We start from the raw sequence: 19,814 nt of genomic DNA, 5'->3' as shown, positions 1-19,814 counted from the left end.
GAGTAGCCATTGACAGGTTTTGCAAGAATAAAGTCCTTAGTACCTCAAATTGCTCCAACTTTGTAACAAGCCACTGACTATTCTGGAACAATGGACAGACAACAGTAAAAGACAAAGCAGAGGTCATTGCTCATGGAAATTGTGATTTATCTAACTGATCATGAACTTAATGGAACAACAGAAAAAAGATGAAATAAACCTTACTTAACACCTAAAACCCACCACTCAAAGCTACTGACAAAAAGTCAATTCCTTGTTATCAAACATAAGGTACAAATACAATGCAATAAATTGTTTTGAAAAAAATTTTTTAAGTCAATTCCAACTCATAGCAACCCTATAGGACAGAGGCAAACTGTTCCCTAGGGTTGGTGGGACTGTAATCTTTAACTACAATAAACAGCTGATGGGTTTAAACTGTTGATCTTCAGTTTAGTAACCCATCTCATATCCCATTACATGACCAAGGATCCCTAGTTAAGGCATTCGGAGAAGAAAAATGCAAAAAATGAATCTTTATGAAACCAATTACAAAAAGTGACAAAGTGCATATTATATAATTAGTGTCACTTACTAATAAGGATGAGTCCTTGAACGGTGCAAATGTTTAATGCTTGGGGGTTAACTGAAAATGTGAAGGGCCAAGCCCACTTAGAGGCTCTTTGGAAGAAGGGATTTGAGAACCACTTCTGAAAACTGAGCTTTATTCTGACACTAGGGATCTCCATAAGTCAGGATTGATTAAATGGCAACTTCCCCCGCCCCCCCTCTAATCAGGACTAAAACAATACTCTGTGGTGGTAAGCCCCGAAGGATCCACCTTGACCCAGGCTTCTAGGCCCACTCTGGGGACACAGGCTGGGTGCCGTGGAACACTGGGGCATTAAATCCTGGATTTCCAGGGCAGACAACATGCTCCAGAAGCTGCATCAGTGTGATCTGATGCAGAAAATCCACTGGGTGAACTGGACTCTACTCTACCTCAGACACACCTGTAAGAGTTAAGACTGAACATTCACAGTGTCTGAGGAAGGAGAAGACAGCTGTACCAAGATTATTTACTGTTCATAGGCAGACAAAAATGATCTTGCTACCTCAATGCCCTCACTTACTTTTATCAATCAATCTCATGAACAGCCATGACTTTCTTTACCACCCAAAGAACAGAAAACCCAGCCTGGACTCCCTTGGAGAGCTTGTCATTCATATATCTAATATGGCTAATGGCTTATTTACTACACTTGCTGCATTATTGCCACCTCAATGTCTGATGGGAAACTGTGTAAGGTAGGGTTGACTAGAGAAAAAATGTATGTAAAAAAGAGCTTTATATTAAGAAAACCTCCAAAGCCAGTCCAACTCAGGTTCATAAGTCCGAGACTAGTCCATAAGTCCCTCTTTAGACTCAGAAAGCCACATTCAATGATACAGAATGCAAGAATATCACGGGTCGGTGGGTGCAAAGTCCCATGGATCCAATGGAGGTTGATGCATTTCCAGGGCTCTGGCAGCAACCAGGGTGAGCCAGCAGGAAGGTGAAGGCAGAGAGAGCAGGGTGGTTCCCAGAGGCCTCCCTATGAGAAGGCCGTGCCCACAAGGAGGCACCAACAGACTGTGACCTGAATGATATCTTCAAGTTGGCATGAAATTATGCAATTACCACAGATCATCCCTTGTCAACATGACACCTTTACCCAACTCTTTACCCATACATAAGTTTTGAAAAGAAAGATAATAGTAAAACCATATTTGTGCCTAACAGGATAAAGTAAAAATGCATACAACTGAAAATGTGCCAGCCACATTTAAAGAGAATATATTGTAAATGAACCAAACAAAAAATATTTGATGCCCGACAATTGCAGCTCTGCAAACACCTCATTCTGTGACCATATTCCTCCATCCATGAAACTGTGTAAGCAAACCACATTATGCTTTCATCCGCCCCCATTTTGGGTATCCAATTTCTACACTGTCCTTTCTATCAACCCAGTGTTCTGAGGAGATGAGTGTGTGAAGAATCTTCATTTCAGTTGGAACCTGTGAGTCTGCATCCACCAGCAAAGTCAAATCAGGACAGGCCCTCCATAAAGTCTGCAGTAATATGCACCAGTTCACAGGCTCAAATGTCTTATTTCCATCCGGTCGGGTTTGGGTCAACGCAAAGCCTTGCTTCACCAGGCTGCCTCATCTTTTGATCATGGGTCCCTTCGCAAATTCTCAACAACCCTAGCCTTCTTGGGCTAGGTCATGCCATAGGCTCAGATTCTGCACAACTCTTAAACTTCAGATCAGCCATCTATTGTCATCTCTCCCCTAGTCCCTGTGAACCAGGTCCATGGTATCAGTGGCCAGACTCAATCCATCTCTGTATTGCTGCTTTTCTCCCACTTCCACTCAACAAGTAGATCCAGGTGACCTAGTGAGCATTTCAGTCTGCCAACAAGATCCCTTTAACATTCAGTCCTAGACAGGAGAGTTTCTTCATGGTTCCAAATTTTTCCAGCTTCAGGTACAACCTTCTAGTTCAAAATTCAAAAGACCAAATGGCTCCTTATTTTTCTTCAGCGTGCCAATAGCAGTCTCCACAACTCTCTTCAAAAGCAAACAAGACACATGGAGCTATTCTAGATCCCAGGAGCTGAAGGAGCCACATGCAGACTCACACCAGCGCTGAGATGTTTCCACTTCCACTGAATCCACAAGACTTTCAACCCACTGGCCTATGATCTTCCTGCATTCAGCATTGTTGTATGTGTTGCATGAATGTGTTAGACAGGGTTCTCTAGAGAAATAAAACCAGATTGCTAATAATTATATATACATAACACAAAATAGATAGATAACACAAAAATTGAACTGTGAAATTATATACAGATAGATAGATAATATAAGAAATGAACAGTTAAATTATAAAGCAGTACAAATAGCTCAGTGCAACTCACTTCTGTGAGAGAGTTGTGAGACACTGGCAGTCCTTCAAGTCTTGAGGGCCACTATGTAGTCCTCTGTAGAGAGAATCCAGGCTATCCTGGCATAGGCAGCAAACAGCAAGGCACGTCACCAACAGTCAGCCAGATCACCAACAGTCAATCCCCAGCTCAAGAGATGTAAATTCCAATTGTAAGGTGAAGGAGGTCTTAAGGGGACCTCAAATTACAGCGACACAGTTCACAGGTAGTGTAGCTTGCAAATTGAGGCACAGACCAAGCAAGACAGCTGCACACTGGTATGATGATCAAAGAGCGAGAGACAAGAAAGGCAAGGCTCGCTGAGCCATTAATCTCTCTGCCCTTCAATTAATCCCACATGTGTTTATTGGCCAGGCTGGCACAATAAACTAACTACCTCAGTGAGTCTGAAGAGGAATTTGTGGATTGGTATCAGAAATATGGGGCTAATTTCAGACTTGTGGACTTAGTCTGAACTGAGCTGGGATGTTTTAGCAAAATTCAATTGCTCTTGTATATAAAGCTCTGTCCTGTACACATATGAGTACCCATGAGTTCATTTCTCTGGTCTCCTCAGACTAACACAGCCATAGTCCAGTATACCTTCACTGTCTATTACTACTCCAGACTATGAGTTCAGAAGAAAAGAAATTCTGTCTAACCCATTTCAGACCACCCAGCATCTAAATTAGTACCTCCACCAAAAGCCGTATGTAAAACTTACTATTAGTCTGAGTAATGAATGACAGAACTGGCTTGGCTGATCTGGACCACTTGAACTTCCGATCATTTTTAGAGCAGATAACAGAGAATGGCATTATACATTCTTGAAATCCATTTCTTTAAGATGACACATTCTTGTGACTAAATGAATATAGACGGATTCTAGTGTAGACATCAACATGTCTACTTACAATTTTTAAAACTAGTGAAATATATTGTTTTTGTTAGGGGCTGTCAGATAAATTCCCAACCATAGTGACTCTGGGTACAAAAGTGTGACTCACTGCTCAGTCCTGCACCTTCCTCACAATTGTTATACTTGAGTCCATAGTTACAGCCACTGGGACAGTTCATCATGAAGGGTCTTCTTTTCTTTCGCTGGCCCTTTACTTTAAAAAGCATGATTTCGCATTTCTTCTGTGGTCGCTCTCTGCGAGGAGTTTCGCGGAGCCTGCACCAGCGCCATGTTGGGGCAGAGCGTGTGGTGCGGAGGAGCCACTATGAGGGCCCTGGGAAGAATTTGCCATTTTCTGTGGAAAACAAGTGGCGGTTACTGGTTATGATGACCATGAACTTTGGGTCTGGAGTTACTGCACCTTTCTTTATAGTAAGACAGCAACTGCTTAAGAAATAAGGATGCTTAAATGATCTGTGAAACAGATGAGAAGAGCATTGTATGAAGTCCAACCTCTGAAAATTGGATCAAGCTCTGTTGAACTTAATAGCATACTGGTTATGTTTGTAAATAAACTTAATACATGATTTTAAAAAGCATGATTTTATTTTCTAGGGACTTGTATCTTCTGATAGCAAGTCCAAAGTACACGAGGCAAAGTCTTGCTATCCTCACTTCTAAGGAACATTTTAGCTTTACTTCTTTTAAAACATATTTCTTTGTATTTCTGGTAGTCCATGGTATTTTCAATATTCTTGGCCATGGCTATAATTCAAATGTATTCATTCTAATTCAATATCCAACTTTCACATGCATCTGAGGTGATTGAAAACACCACAGCTTCTGTCCAGAACACCTAATCCTGGAAGAAATACCCTTGCTTTCCAACAATTTAAAGAGAACGTTTGCAACAGATTTACACAATGTAGCAGATTTATGCAAAGCGAAATGTCGTTTGAATAAAATTCACTCTTTTTTCCTCTAATGTTGTCAACAATCTTCATTTTTGTGTTTTGTTGTGCTTTTAGGGTTTACTCATATTTATTGATCGCATTGAGAAGAATGAAAATCCCAGAACACTTCGTTGTGTTCATGCAAAACCTGTATTAGGAAGCAGTCATTCAAGCCTCGCAGCATGGTGAGTGGTTTAGAATCAGCAATTATGCATAAGAATGATATCCTTTCATCATAGTCATCCATCTTTATGCCATACAACACATCTGAATAGCTGTGGCATTTTCAGTCACCTGTCATGCATGTGAACATAGGATATCCCATAAGAGAGACCAAACTAGAATCAGAGGGTTTGAAATATAATACTGGTGTAGAATATTGAAAGTATTATCAACTGCCAAAATATACACAAGTCTATCTTGGAAGAAGAACAGCCAGACTGCTTCTTAGAAGCAACAATGATGAGACTTATTCTCATGTACTTCGGAAATTAGAAGAGACCAGTCCCTGGAAGAGGACATCATGCTTGGTGAAATAAGAGAGCAACAGAAAGGAGGAAAACGCTGGGTGAGATTAATTGACACAGTGGCTGCAATGGTGGTTTTAGATGCCAACCAGTTGATTCCAACCCATGGCAGTACTCTACACAACAGAATTAAATACTGCCCTGTCCTGCCCCAAACTCACAATTGCTTCTACGATTTAGCCCACAGTTGCAGTCAGTGTCCATCCATCTTCTTGGGGACTTCCTCTACTTGGATGTCTCTCTACTTTAACAAACGTGATGTTCTTCCCCAGGGACTGGTCTCTCCTGACAACAGGTCTAAAGTATGTGAGATTAAGTCTCCCCATCTTTACCTCTATGAGGCACTCTGGCCTTACTTCTTCGAAGATGGATCTGTTTGTCCATTTAGCAGGACGTTCAATATTCTTCACTATTCATAGGATGTTCAATATTCTTCACTAGTCCTACAATTCAAATGCATTGATCTTTATCTGGTTTCCTTTATTTTATGTCCAGCTTTCGCTTGCACATGAGACAACTGAAACTAGTACAACTTGGGTCAGGCGCATCTTAGTCCTCAAAGTTAAATGCTTCTTTTCAATACTCTCAAGGGGATTTGTGCAGCAGATTGGCCTAATGCAACTCATCCTTTGGCTCCCTTGACTGCTGCTTCCATGAGCAGTGCTATTACATCCAAACAAGACAAAAGCCTTGCCAACTTCAACCTTTTCTCCATTTATCATGATGTCACCTACTGGTCCTGGTGTGAAGATTTCTGACTTTGGTACATTGAGTTGTAACCTGTAGTGAAGGTTGCAATCCTTTATCTTCATCATCAAGTGCTTCAAGTCCTCCTCACTTTTAATAAGCACGATGGTGTCATCTGCTTATCTCAGGTTGTTAATAAGCCTTTCTCTAACCCTGATGCCACATTCTTTTTCTTATAAGGCACTTCCTCTGATTATTTACTCTACATACATATTGAATAAATATAGTGAAATGATACAATCCTGCCGTACACTTTTGATTTTAAAAAAAGCAGTATTCCCTTGTTCTATTCCCACAAACACCTCTGGGTCCCTGTACCCATTCTGCAAGGGCACAATGAAGTGATTTGGAATTCCCATTCTTCTCCAAGTTGTCCATAGTTTGATATGATCCAGACAGTCTAATGCCTTGACATAGTCAATAAAACCAAGTAAACATCTTTTACATATTCTCAGCTAGATTACCAGATCTAGCTGACATCAACGATTATATCCCTTGTTCTATGTCCTCTTCTGAATCTGGCCTGAACTTTGGTAGTTTTCTGTCAATGTAATTCTGCAACCATTGTTGAATAATCTTCAGCAAGGTTTTCCTTTCATGGGACGTGGATGGTATTTTTCTCTAATTTGAACATTCTGCTGGGTCACCGTTCTTAAAAATGGGTACAAACATGGATCTCTTCCAGTCTTCCAAATTTCCTGTCTTGGATGAGTGAGCGCTTCAGAGCTGCAGTAATGGGCTCAAATCTAACACTGTGAGGATGACGCAGGAACTGGCAGTGTTATGCTCTGTTGTCCACAGGGCCACTGTCAGGTAAACTGAGCTGATGGCACCCAACAAGACAACATATTTGTTTATTTATTGTTTTCTTTTCTGTCTATTGTTGGGTTTAGGGAACTAACACTAGTGCCACCACTTTTTTTAAAAATAATTTCATTGAGGGCTCATACAACTCTTATCATAATCCATCCATCCATCCATTTTTTTTCTACTTGAATCCTCGGTATTAGTTTCTCGTTTTTCCCCTCCCTCCTCCACCCTCCTTCCCTCATGAACCCTTGATAATTTATAAATTATTATTATTTTGCCATGTCTTACACTGACAGATGTCTCCCTTCACCCACTTTTCTGTTGTCTTTCCCCCGGGGAGGGGGTTTTATGTAGATCATTGTGATCAGTTCCACCTTTCTTCCCCTTACCGTCCTGATATCACTATTCTCAATACTGGTCCTGAGGGGTTTAGTTGTCCTGGATTCCTTGTGTTTCCAGCTCTTATCTGTACCCATATTTATGCTCTGATCTAGCTGGATTTGTAAGGGAGAATTGGGGTCATGATAATGGAGGGGAGGAAGCATTAAAAACTAGAGGAAAGTTTATATTTCAACAGTGTTATACTACACCCTGACTGGCTTGTCTCCTCCCCACAACCGTTCTGTGAGGGGATGTCCACTTGCCTACAGCTGGGCTTTGAGTGTCCACTCTGCACTCCCCCTCAATCACAATGATATGATTTTTTATTTGGGGTCTCTGATTCCTGATGCCTGATTCTATCAACACCTCATGATCACACAGGCTAATGTGCTTCTTCCATGTGGGCTTTGTTGCTTCTCAGATACATAGCCCCTTGTTTATCTTCAAGTCTTTAAGACCCCAGATACTATATCTTCTGATAGCTAGGTGCCATCTGCTTTCTTCACCACATTTGCTTATGTCCTGACTTTGTCTTCAGTGATCATGTCGGGAAGGTGAGCATCATAGAATGTCAGTTTATTAGAACAGTTATTGCATTGAGGGAGTACTTGAGTAGAGGCCCAATATCCATCACCTACCTTAATACTAAGCCTATAAATATACTTGCATAGATTTGGTTCCCTATCCTTATATATGAATATATTTACATATGCACATGCTTGTATTGGACCTCTATCAATGTCCTTTGTCTCCTAGTTCTTTTCTCTATTTCCTTTTAATTTCCTCTTGTCCCACTACCATGTTCAGCCTTCATTTGGGTTTCAGTAATTCCTCTCAGTTATATTGTCCTTGATCCTAATCTACCAGGCCTCCTACACCCTCCTCACCATCGATTTTGGATCACTTGTTGTCCCCTTGTCCCTGGGTTTCTTAACACCCACTTTCTTCTCCACCCCCCTTCCTCCTCTCCCATATCCCCCTGAACCATCGGTCCTATTGTTTTCTCCTCTGGACTGTTTATCCCACCTATCTTATCTAGATAGACAGGCAGAGACAATAATAAGCACAAAAACAAGACAGAGCAATAGAAAACAACAAAACAAAACAACAACCACAAAAAACCGACAACAACAAAAGAAAAGCCTATAAATAGGTCAAGGTTTTTTTTCTTGACCTTTAGAAGTGTTTTCCAGTAGAGTCTGATGGGCCCCACAGTCCATTTTTGGTACTCCCCGGGGACATCATTATTCTGTTCCCCTTGCTGTTCTGTTGACCCCCTTAGTGTTTCACCTTAGTGTGGTGGGGTCAGACTGGGCACAATCCCCATACTGTGTCTCCAGTGTAATCCCCTGTAGTGCTATGGGTCAATGGTAGGGCTGGCCCTATTCTCTCTGTCATTGGCTGCTCTGAGCACGAATATTGTCCCTGGGGACTGGTGGGCCAGGATGTGGTCCACTCTCCCTCCCTCTCCCTTCGTTTGCTCCTATGTGCTCTGATCAGATTTGTTCCTCTCCCTGAGCTGTAGCTTTAGTGCTGTCCTCTGAAGTGACATCTTCTTGGGATTGGGGGACTGTTCGTGTAGTTTGATTGGAGCTGGCCCCTCAGACCACTCTACTAGTTCCCTGTTTCATGCCTGTATGTTGCATTCACATCTTGGCACACCGGGTTGAAGTCTGTCCCTCTTGCCCTGTGGAGATATAAACAACACCCTCCCCTTGGATGGGTTAGTGCCCTATTCCCCTGCTACCCATCTTTATTGTTTTTTGCCTCCTTTCTAGTTGGCTACCATTTGTATCCCTGGATTTGGTCTGGCCCCTGACTTACTACCTGGACCTCACCCCAAGAATGTCTGTACATGGTAGCTTTTTCCCTGTGCTCTTTTTGCATTTTTAAGCTTACCTCAGCAATACCACTACTTTTCTGTCAGTTTTTCCTACTCTGGTAGCCTGTGTATTACTGGGATGAAAGATGCTATGTCACTGGTGTTTCAGACACCATCAGGGTCCTCCAAAGTGAACAGGTTTCAGCAGAGCTTCAAACTTACAACAAATTCCAAAGAAGGAACAGGCTCTCCACTTCTAAGGAATTAGCCACCAAAAACCTTGTGATTTGCAGCAAAACATTGTTAGATATTAAAAATCTTAGTGGATAATAAAACTAAACTCAATGCCATTGAGTCAATGCTGATTCATAGTGACCCTATGGGACAGGTAGAACTTCACCTGTGGATTTCAAAGACTTTACTCTTTGCAGAGTAGAAAGACCTGTCTTTTTCCCAAGGACCACCTAGTGGCTTTGAACTGCTGACCTTTTAGGTGACAGCACAACTCTTAACCACTAGACTACCAGGGTTCCTATTCATGAATAGTAGGAAAACATTATAAGAGATAGTGCCAGAAAATGAGCCCCTTAGATCCATATTTGTGCACATTCCAAAAAAAGGTGACCCAATACAATGTTTAAATTATAGAACAATCTAGTTGGTAACACACAAAAGCAAAACTTTGCTGAAGATCAAACAACAGTTGCAATAGATCTACCAGATTTCAGGCCAGATTCAGACGAGCATTTGGAACAAGGGATATCATTGCTGATGTCAGATGGATCTTGACTGAAGGCAGAGAATAATAGAAAGATGTTTACTTGTGTATTATTAATTATGCAAAGACATTCAATTAAGCAGTTCACAACAAACTATGGATGATCTTGAGAAGAACTGGGATTCCAGAACACTTCATTTTACTCATGGAGAGCCTTCATATAGATAAGAGACGGTTGTGAACATTGCATGTTTTAGAGTAAGGGAACATGAGTGTCAGGGTTGTATCATCTCACTATAGTTATTCAATCTGCATGCTAAGCAAATAATTAGGTAAATTGGATTATATGAAGAAGAATGTGGCAACAGGATCACAGGCAAGCCTAGTGTGGTAGTCACCTAATCTGGTGCAATTTAATGATTAAGAGTGTAGGGGTGGAGTTTAGGCTGTCAATCTGGAGATAGTCAATGAGACTTCTGTGTGAGCAAGGCCTTCTCCCGAGAATTCTGGGGAATCTGGTACTTCCTCCTTGGAAGTAGAAGACACCTCTCTCTCTCTGCTACTCCCCGGGAGACATTGCAGAAGACAAGCCACATGGACCCAACCAGACTTCTAAAGCCAGAGAAGCCACAGAGAGAGCCCTGCAAGCACTGAGATGCTTACAATGCCACTGGACCCAAAGACTTTCTACCCAGTGACTTGTGAGTGTCCTGAATTTAGCTTCATTGAATGTGCTTCATGAGTCTGAAGAGCTCTTTAGAGATTGGTATCAGACATATGGGCTAATATCAGACTAATGGCCTTGGACTGGACTGGGTTGGGATGTTTTCTCAATATTCAATTGCTCTTGTATATAAATCTCTTTCTTATACACATATGTGTGTCCATGGATTTGTTTCTCTAGTCTACCCACCTACTAACACACCTAGTAATAGCATTCAATAAGCAAATGACACAACCTTGCTTGCTGAAAGGGAGAAGGACCTGAAACACTGCTGAAAAAGATCAAGGATTACAGCCTCAGTATGAATTACAGTTTATAAAGATTACAATTATAAAGAAACAAAAATATCCTCAGAACTTGACGAATAAGCAACATCATGAAAAATGAAGAAAAGATTGAATTTGTCCAAGGTTTTGGCTCACTTGGATCCACAAGAAATGCTCATGGAAGCAGCAATGAAGAGACCAGAAAGTGCATCGCATTGAGTGGATCTGGCTGCACACCCCTCTTTAAAATGTTGACCAACAAAGATGTCACTTTGAGGACTAAGGTGCACCTGACCTAAGCCAGTATACTTTCCGTGGCCTCACATGCATGCGAAAGTTGGACATTGACTAAGGAAGACCACGGCAGAATCAATGCTTTTGATCTGTGATGCTGGCACAGCACACTGAAGGAACCAGGGACTGCCAAGGGAGCAAACAAATCTGCTTTGGAAGCAGTTCCCACCCCGAATGCTCCTTAGAAACAAGGGTGACTAGATTGTGTCTCACCTACTTTGGCCATGTTATCAGGAAAGGGCAGCCTCTGGAAAAGGATGTCCTTTTTGGTCCAGTAGAGGGGTCATTAAAAAGAGCACCCTGGAGACAATGGACAAATGTGATGGACTCGAACATAACAAAACTTGTGAGGCCAGCACAGGACAGGGCAATGTTCCTTTGCGGTACTCATCGGGTCGCTATGAGGCACCATGACTCAGTGGCAGCTAATGACAACTACCCACTAACACACAGTGAAGTCATTGTATGTGAAGGGACTTATCTTAAAGCTAGTTGTGATTGTGCTTGGGTTTGTTTGGTTTGTTGTTGTTATTGTTTTCAAAAAGTCTGTATAAATTTGAAAATGCATTTGTGTTTCTTTTTCCCTGAAATTTTCTAATTATGTGCCTCAAATGCCACAGTTTATGTCTGCTGACCTTTACCTCACAGAAGGAAAAACATGTCTCTCTGGACAAAAAAATAGAACTGTAAATTCGTGATTATGAAGAGCCTTCATGGTGGGCTCTGTACCTTTATTCTAATCCTGCTGTATTTTGAAATTTCAAATTCTAAACTATCTTCCTAAAAGAACAAAAAGCCAGCCCAAATCAAAGACACCTTTAGAGATGGTGCTGCCATTTAGTGGTAAAGGATTACTATAATTTAATTTGGACAGCATAAAAATGTTAGTCTCATATGTACATTCCTTATATCCTCTCTCTGACTTCTTTGCAAATCAGTATTTTGTAAGGTACTATCTGTAGAATAACTCTGGCATTGTATTTGAGTTACTTATTTATATGTTACAGTATCTAGTCCACTAAGTATTTTTAAATATTTTGAAATAAAAAATAATGCTTCTAGATTTTTATTTAACTCTTAGAGTCAAAACTCTAAATCTCCAACTCTAAAACTAATGAACTCCTTCCTGCAGTCAACTTCTCCAGGATGGTTTTAGCTCTACAATCTGAAAATGAAGAATTTGGCTTTATGCTAAGGCAAAACATAAAACTGCAGAATAAATGTGACATGTCTTTGCACATAACTCTTATGAAAATGTTTTGAGAAATGTTATAGTTTAATAAATATGGCTATTGTTATGATATACAAAGTAAAATGTGCATATATTTATAATATAAGAGACTTCAAAGAAATTCTCAACATATTGGGGATTTCAACATTTATTCCCCTAGATTGTAAGTCTGATGGAAATTTTGAGGAGCCTGGTTTCTGAGGCAGCATTATAATTGACATTCATTGCAAAAAACACTAAAGTTCTAGACAAAAGGAATTTGCTGTCATTCTTCAAAAGATTTAGGAGTGGAAACACTATTTAAATGGATACTGTCAAGTTAATTCAAGAAACATTTTTATCTTTCTTTATTACCAGGCAAACCACAAGACAATGTGTCATATGGCCAATGATGCTGTCATAAATCAACACCTTTTGTCAGCCCAAAGAGCACAAATGACAAGAGGATCTGGAAGATGCTCCTAGATTTCAACTTGGTTGGATTCATCATCTATACTACCTTTCCTCCTTCCTTTATCCCTCAATCTCTCCTCTCCTCCCTCCCTCCCTCCCTCCCACCTCATTACCACGCTTCCCACAGGGAGCCCAATCAGCAACCTGAGATGTCCTCACAGTTTCTCCCAAAGACTTTGGATTCAACTACCTACAAAACAAGCTCCAGGATTTCTGGCTGTGGTCCAGTGTGTACAGTTTGAGTAGAGAAGGGTTAAAAGGGTTTTTAAGGCTAAGAAGTTCTTAACTTCAAAAAATTAGAACAGTGAAAATTCCCTTGCTTTGGCAGTAAGCAGGAGGTTGCTCCATAGCAGTGTCACTCTGACCTGGGACACCAGGGCTGCCTTGGCTGAGGGAGAGGTCCGTGAAGGTTGAGGGCCTGAGTCACCCAAAGGCGTGCCCTGACACCAGACAGGAGATAACCATTGCTGCAGTAGATGGAGCTGACGGCCCCTTGCTGCACTGGAGCCGGTGCAAACAGAGGACCCCTTCTGCAAGTGGAGGCTGACCCCCATTCACCTGCACTCTGCCTTGAAGATGCTCTTACCTGAATAGTGTAGGTCACATGTTCATGTTAACTGCAGCCTTTTATCCCATGTATGACAGTGACCAGAAGTCCTGGATGCCTGGATAGACCCAGCATCCTCCTTTTGTCTAAGTACTAACAGAATACTTTTTCACTCAGAATTGCCCTAGCTTGCAGAAGAAATTAAATGATTTCTCTTAAACCCTCACTCGACCCATTAAGCCAGCGATTTCCACCAGCTAAGTTAAAACCACAAAACTAAAAATATAAGACTTCTGCAGGTAATTTGGCTTTGGCAAGGTTGGAGGGATTAGCAGGGCTCTCTGACAGTGACAAATCAGTCAGCTGCTTTCCTGAGTCACCGAGGCAACAGAGGGAGTGGTCCTTCTTCCCAGCAGAAGTCACTGGGTTGGCCAGTCAGTCAGCTGGCAATTAGCTTCAGCCCACTGCAACAGCTGCCTTGCACAATCCCTTTTTCCCCAAGTCAATGCTGCCCTTAGCAAATGAATATAAGAAGGAAACTGTTCTCAGCTAAGATGGTGGTGGCCATTGTACAATTCTTCTTAATGTAGTTGAACTGTTTACTTATATAAAATTGGAATTATAGGCCAATAAAATGATTTAAAGAATCAAATAAAATAATTACATTTTTTAAACAAGGGTAAGGGAGATGGCTATGTTTGAGTTCTGAGTTTGTGATTTATCATCTGTGGGACCAGGCAAATTGCCTTAGGTTCTTTATGCTTCCATCTTTCCATCTACAAAATCACAGTAATAGTGCCTGTACAGTGGGGATAAAGAGAAGAGACAACCTAAGTGAACTGGTGAGCTTCAGGTCTAAAGAAACATTAGTACAACGTGGAGGCAGTGGCTTTTTACAATTCAAGACTGAATTTTGAAAACTTTATGATGTGACTCTCCATGCCTTAAAAACAAGGCCCTAGTCCTTAGGTAGTACAAATGATTAAGTACTTCACTACAAACTGAAAGAGTGACACTTTAAACTCACCCAGAGGCACCTTGGAAGAAAGGTCTGCTGATCCACTGCTAGATGATCGCAGTCATGGGAGACCTTGAGAGAGTCTTTCTTTTCTGACATAAACGGAGCTTCCCTGTGCTATAACCAGTTTCATGACAACTGGAGCATATATATAATTTTATATCTGTTACTCTCATTTCATCTATGAGACAGTAAATCCCCTGAGGGGAAAGTCAACATGATACATATTGGTTATTTCCACAATACTTCGAACTTCTATACATGGTTGATCAATTAATCAGATGCCCTCAAACCTAGAGAACCAGGGCCAGCCGGCCGCTCTCCTTCCCCTGTCCCAGCACGACCACATATCACAGTGCTACAGATGCCTGAAGGATCCACAGGGAAGGGGGTGTTATTGAGGGGGGTGGAGCAAGGTATCGTTTGGAATAAAAATACATCTTCTTTGAAAGCCAGTGAAATTTCACTCCTTTTCTTTAACCATGTTCCTAAATAATAGAAACTTGCTGTTAGTTTTCTTCCTTCCCAGGAATAAGAATAGAAAATAGGCCTTGGCGTTTCCACTGGCAGTGCTGGGCTGCTGAAATTTGGCACTCAGTTTCCATAAAAAAAGGGGCTTCTATAAACCTCCGAGATGCTTTTATGTTCTGAATATGTGCATAGCTTGCAAAATGATGGTAACAATGTTAAGTGTGTCATATAACTCAGGTTTAATTGAGGGATCATAAATGGGTTCAAGAAACAGTTGAGCCGAAAATTGCAATTCCACTTCGCTCCCTTCCATAGAGAATTACCATCCATGTAGCTCCATATCACAGCACGCAAGGTTCGTCACTGGTCAAAATGCAGTGCATTGTGAGATCACAAAGCATCCACAAGACCAGGTAACAGGCATCACAAGACCCAAACAAACAAAAAAACATATTGTTGAGAACAAGCTGGTCGGAGCAGAGACCCCAAATCCTTCTGTAGACCATGGGCCATCCCCTCACAGAAGGGTCACAAGGAAGGGATGAGTCAACCAGGGCGCAGCATAGCACTGTTGAAACACATGATATTCCTCTGGGTCCTTGAGGCTTCCTCACCCCCACTCTCATGACACCAGCCCTGCGTGTACAGAGACAGCTAAGAGCTTACACACATGGCATCCAGGAACAGGACTGGGAGAAGCAGTCCCAGGAAGGTAGGGAGAGTAGCGGAAGAAGGGGGAACCGATCAGAATGATTGACACATAACTGCATCCATAAGGGGAGGGAGACAACGGTCAGTGTAAGATATAAAAATAACAACAATTTATAATTTATCAAGGGTGGGAGGAGGGTGGGAGTTCTGATGGTGGGAGGAGGGGAGGGAAGGAAAAGAGAAGAGCTGATATCAGGGACTCCAATAGAAAGTAATGTTTAGAAAATAATGATGGCAACATATGCACAAATATGCTTGATACAATTGATTTGTGGACTGTTATAAGAGTTGTAAGAGCCCCCAATAAAATCATCTTTTAATTGAAAAAAAGCAGTGCTTGAGTTTGGAACAATATTCTTGTGAAAGAAAGCATATTTCATTTGTGTGTGTGTGTTATTGTTTGAAGTGAACTTGTTTGTCACAAGACTCCAAGTCCATTTCAGTTTCACTTTCCTCCTTTTTGTTCTTTAAGCCACTGAGACCATTGTTTGAATGTCTCACTTTCCGGTGGTATTTCATAGCTACATGTTTCATTCCTCAAGGGAAGGGATACTATTTGAGACTTCAGTTTTCACTTTTACTGATAAACTTCATCTTTGGTCAATATCAGGTCTAGACTTACATCAATCTCGCTTCACCACAAACAATTCTGAGAGTGTTCATTTGCCTTGAATTTTTTATAAAGTGAAATTTTTGGCAGAGCAGACTACTACAAATAAGCCTACCTCAAGGGATTTTAGGATTTTGTATTTTATGTGGCTACTCTCTCCTCCACTGGGACAGTTTTCTGCCCAGTTCGCTACTGCTCCTTCCTTTTGTGAATCCCTGACCCGTGTCTGAATAGCTGCGTACACAGGACCTTCACAACACTGCAGCCTACATGCCCCAAATAGTCTCCTTCTAACATTCTGTTTATTCAGAAACTCAGACATTGACAAAAACATAATTTTCGGTGACTCAAACATTTCTGAATTTACTCAATATCCATGGAGACAGAAACTTTTGGCATTTCTCTATGAGAAATAAAATGAATGTAAGAATTTCCAAATCAATTTTGTTCACTCAAAAGCAACACTAGTTGCCCATCAAGTTTACCAAAAGAAAGAAGTAGAGTCCACCTCCTCTCCCCTCACCCCCCCCAAACAAGCAGGAACGTTTTCATCAGGAGAGAGACTCTCTCTTCCAGTAATGCATGCTTGACGTTTTCCTCTCACCACTGCAGTTCTGAGATAAGATTTCATCCTCACACCATGTTTTTACCTTCTTGCTTGCTGTCATATGCATATCTCATTTTACATTCATAGGAACCTGGTATACTGTTTACTGTAAATCCTCATTTTAGAGAAGAATTCACTTACAGAGTGTTAGAAAAGTCCTAAGCTGATGATTTAATTATAACGAGCCCATCTCCCAGCTCTGCTTCATGGCTTCATGGTATCCCAGAACTCCCCTTGATCCAGTGGTTCTCAACCTTCCTAATGCCGCGACCCTTTCACACAGTTCCTCATGTTGTGGGGACCACACAACATGACCCCAACCATAAAATTATTTCTGCTGCTACTTCATAACTGTAATGTTGCTACTGCTATGAATCGGTCAACCCCTGTAAAAGGGTCATTCGACCCCCAAAGGGGTCAGGACCCACAGGTTGAGGACCACTGTCTTGATCATTTCTGTTATACTGAGTATCCTGTTGAGGGATTTTCCTCAGACTCCACTTTCAGTGCCCAATGAACTTACCCTGGGCACAGCATTTCTCTCTTGCCTATCCCGAACCCCAATGCAGGGCTCCAAGGTGCAATTGGGCAGATTTTGCACTGGTAAGTTCTAAAAAGTAGATTTAGCATTATGGTCTAGGGAAAAGGTAGTGGTGTTAAAAAACCCAGGGACAAGGGAACAAGTGATCCAAATCGGTGGTGAGGAGGGTGCAGGAGGCCTGGTAGGCAGTGAACAAGGGTAATGTAACCAAGAGGAATTACTGAAACCCAAATGAAGACTGAGCATGATAGTGGGACAAGAGGAAAGTCAAAAGAAATAGAGGAAAGAGCTAGCAGGCAAAGGACATTTATAGAGGTCTAAAAAAAAGGCATGTGCACATGCAAATATATTTATATATGAAGATGGAGAAATAAATCTATGTGCATATATTTATAGGCTTAGTATAAACATAGCAGAAGGACATTGGGCTTCCACACAAGTACTCTCTCAATGCAAGAATACTTTCTTCTACTAAAAAATTGGCATTCTATGATACTCACCTTCCCAACACAAGCACTGAAGTTAAAGCAGGTGAATAAACAAATGTGTTGAAGAAAGCTGATGTTGCCCAGCTATCAAAAGATATAGCATCTGTGATTCTAAAAGCTTGAAGGTAAACAAGTGGCCATGTAGTTCAGAAGCAACAAAGCCCACATGGAAAAAGCACACGAGCCTGTCTAAGATCAAATTTGAAGATGCCAACCCTGGGAGTGAGGAGATAAGAAGTTCTAGTTGTACTGACCAGTGAATCCACAATATTATTTTGCCTTGTTTTGTGTGTGTGTCTGTGTGTGTGTTTTGTGTGTGTAAACACACCCAAAACAAGGCAAAACCTGCCATCGAGTCACCTTGACTCACACCAACCCTGTAAGCAGAGTAGAGCAGTCCTTTTAGTTCTCTGAGGCTGTGAATTTTGACAGGAGTGAGAGTCTCCCCTTTCTTCAGATGAGTGACTGTTGGTTTCAAACTGTGGTGGTTATGGAATTGTCAATTCAAGGATTAAGCATGTAGGGATGGAGTCTGGCCTGTCAATCAGATCATAGCCAATGAGGCCTCTATGGGGGCATGGCCTTCTCCTGAGAATTCTGAGAAATCTGGATTTTTCCTCCTTGGAGGTAGGAGACTCTCTGCTCACACCCTGGGAGACATAGCAGCTGACAAGACACGTGGACCCACCCTGATGCAGCCCTGGGTGCTGGAGAAGCCATGCAGAAACCCCTGTCAGCGCTGAGATGTTTCCTATGCCACGGGATTCAAAGACTTTCTACCCACTGGCCTGTGATCTACTACATTCAGCATCATTGCATGTATTTTTAGAGCCTGAAGAAGACTTTATAGATTGGTAGCAGACATATGAGCTAATACCAGACTCATGGATTTGATCTGGATTGGGCTTGGATATTTTCTCAATGTTCAATTGTTCTTGTATATAAATCTCTTTCTTATGCACATATGTGTGTCCATGGATTTGTTTCTCTAGTCTCCTGGGACCAACACATAAACTATTGACCCTTTGGATAGTGTGTAGTTCTCCAGGAGGGATATGTGCTAACACAAATGAGAAAGGGTGTGTTTTATTGGGGATTGATTGCATAAGTATGGATGCTGATACCTGACTTTATTCAGGTTCTAGTCTCTTGAGGAGTGAGATGTATACCTTATGGTCCAATATCTCTACCATAAATCAAATTGTTAAATTGTTAGCATAGAAGAGTTGGAATGGACCAAAGCCACAAGTGAATTCTTAAGGATCGATTTTCCAGGTGCTTAGAACTCTACACATACACACATATATTTAGCATTTTCATGTAATTCAATTCGATTCAACTAATTTCTTAACGATGCTGCTGAAATTAGTTTCAGCAGACAGCCAATTGTAGGCAGGAACTTAGGGAATTCTTTACCTTTTAATCGTCATAGATTTTGGAGTTGAAGGTAGAAAGCCACTTTGTTGGATGAGTTGCCAAATGTTTCCTCATCACCAAAGAGACGGGAATGCCAACAAAGATGCCAAGGATGTCCCCTACCCGGAAAATTTAAAACCAAGTTAAAAGCAAAGATTAATCAAAATTACTTGTGCCTACTGCCAAAAGGCAAAGACAATATGCAGAGCCTGGACCGAGGGAAGTCTGGAATGATAATGTCTCCGGGGATGGAAGTGCTGGTGTTTACTAAGTAAGCACTGGAAACACCAAGACCAATGAGCTCTGTGTATACCCTTCAGAGGTGCCTCCCCTGCAGAGAACTTCCTGCAGGTCCCTAACCAACATGCCTGCCTTCTGAGCAACATCACTTTTGGTGATCAATTACAGTAAGAAAGAGAATCTAAGATTAACTTAGAATGTCTGGTTCAATCTGAGGTGGGCAGGGGATGAAGTGGTGAAACCAGGCCCTGCTTCTTCGCTTATGTGCGGCTGCCCAAATCCATTGCTTGTAGTCAATTCTGGTTTATGGTAACCCCACTTGTATCAAACAGAAATACTCCTTAGAGGTGTTGTAATTTTCATGGAAGCAGATTGCCAGATCTTTCTTCC

This window comes from Tenrec ecaudatus, chromosome 17, assembly GCF_050624435.1.
Source record: "Tenrec ecaudatus isolate mTenEca1 chromosome 17, mTenEca1.hap1, whole genome shotgun sequence".
NCBI classification, from domain to species: Eukaryota; Metazoa; Chordata; class Mammalia; order Afrosoricida; family Tenrecidae; genus Tenrec; species Tenrec ecaudatus.
Note: the sequence above shows the minus strand (reverse complement) of the source record.